At 50.3% G+C, this 1,345-nt stretch overlaps 1 pseudogene; it reads left to right on the forward strand.

The window, feature by feature from the left end:
- The first annotated feature begins 311 nt into the window (after positions 1–311).
- On the forward strand, positions 312–1,024 carry LOC147443999 (uncharacterized; annotated as a pseudogene).
- The last annotated feature ends 321 nt before the right edge of the window (positions 1,025–1,345 follow it).

Below are 1,345 nucleotides of genomic sequence, written 5' to 3' on the forward strand. Positions count from 1 at the left end.
AGTTAATTATGTGAGAATGGCCTAATGTACAATTTTGAAGGCATGAGTACAGAAAAGAGACGATGCTATTATAGAATTAGAATAGAATACGTAGTTCTTTATTTATTTCATTGTACCTTTCAGGGGGATGCCTTGCCGGTGATACAAATTTGTTAGGACGCATGGGACTAACTACAAACACTAGAAGACAAGTGCCATTGGCACTACAAGGAATTCAATGTTGGTTAAGTGTCGTATCGTGTCGGGAGGTTTACCGTGTGGGTCTTTTGATTCCTAAGAACTAGTAGGGGGGTGCCGATGCACCAAGCTACATGCACAATGAGATAGCATGCAGCGGGCCGAGCGTCCTAGTTGAGGGTGTTTTGGACGCTGGCGATGAGGCGGTGCACTTCATCGTCATCAATGCCAAGAGTGGTCTCGAGCACCTCCTCGGGGCGAGGCAAGTTGGAGGCGAAGAGGGCAACGGCGAGTTGGGAGCCACTAGGGTTTTGGCTATTGACGGCGGCGATGGCAAGAGCAGGCTTGGATTTGTCTGGGTTGAACTGGAAGTGGACGAGGCCACGGGGAAATACAAAGAGATCGCCAGCATAGATGGTTTGGTAGAAGAACTGGTTGGCGGTTGGTTGGGTGGAGGTGGTGGCGAAGCCCACGAGCAGCGTGCCTTGGGCGAGGAAGAGGACTTCGGTAGCACGGGGGTGCACGTGTGGCGGGTTGATGCTGCGGGGCTTGCAGTCGATGCGGGCAATGGAAAGGCCTTGCGTGTTGAGGGCGCCGAAGTTGGCGGCGCTGACGAGGTTGACAGCGGAGCCGAGGTTTCCGTTGAAGTTGGTGGCGTTGCGGAGCAGTTGGGAAGCGAAGTCGGAGGATTGCACGGCAGCGGCAGGCTTGCAGGGCAGGCCGTTGATGTTGAGGGTGAGTTGGAGTTGCTGCAGCTCGTCAGGGCTGAGGGCCACGCAGAAGTCTTGCAAAGGGTCCTAGTCATCAGTGCGGACAGTTGAGGCAAGGGTGCGGCCAACCCCAGTAGCGCTAGCTCAGGCCAGCCACTGTTGGCAATAAACAAATCCTAGTCTATTATTATTATCGAATATACATATGTAAACTCATTAACAAATGAACACATCGAAGCGTCACAGCCTGAAATGAAAAGGCAGAACGCTTCCTGTAAATAACTAACGAACGCGAGCAATAAAATACAGAACTCGTTTACACAGATAAAGCTGTCATGTGTCAACTTCATCGTCTCTGCAACTCTGATAAGATTCATACTTATGTTTTCTAGTCATACATCTATGTTCTGTTATATATATAGTCGTCAACATGGTATCAGAGCTGACAACTGCTAACT

Source organism: Adiantum capillus-veneris, chromosome 13, assembly GCF_014529385.1.
Source record: "Adiantum capillus-veneris isolate H3 chromosome 13, ASM1452938v2, whole genome shotgun sequence".
Taxonomy (NCBI): Eukaryota; Viridiplantae; Streptophyta; class Polypodiopsida; order Polypodiales; family Pteridaceae; genus Adiantum; species Adiantum capillus-veneris.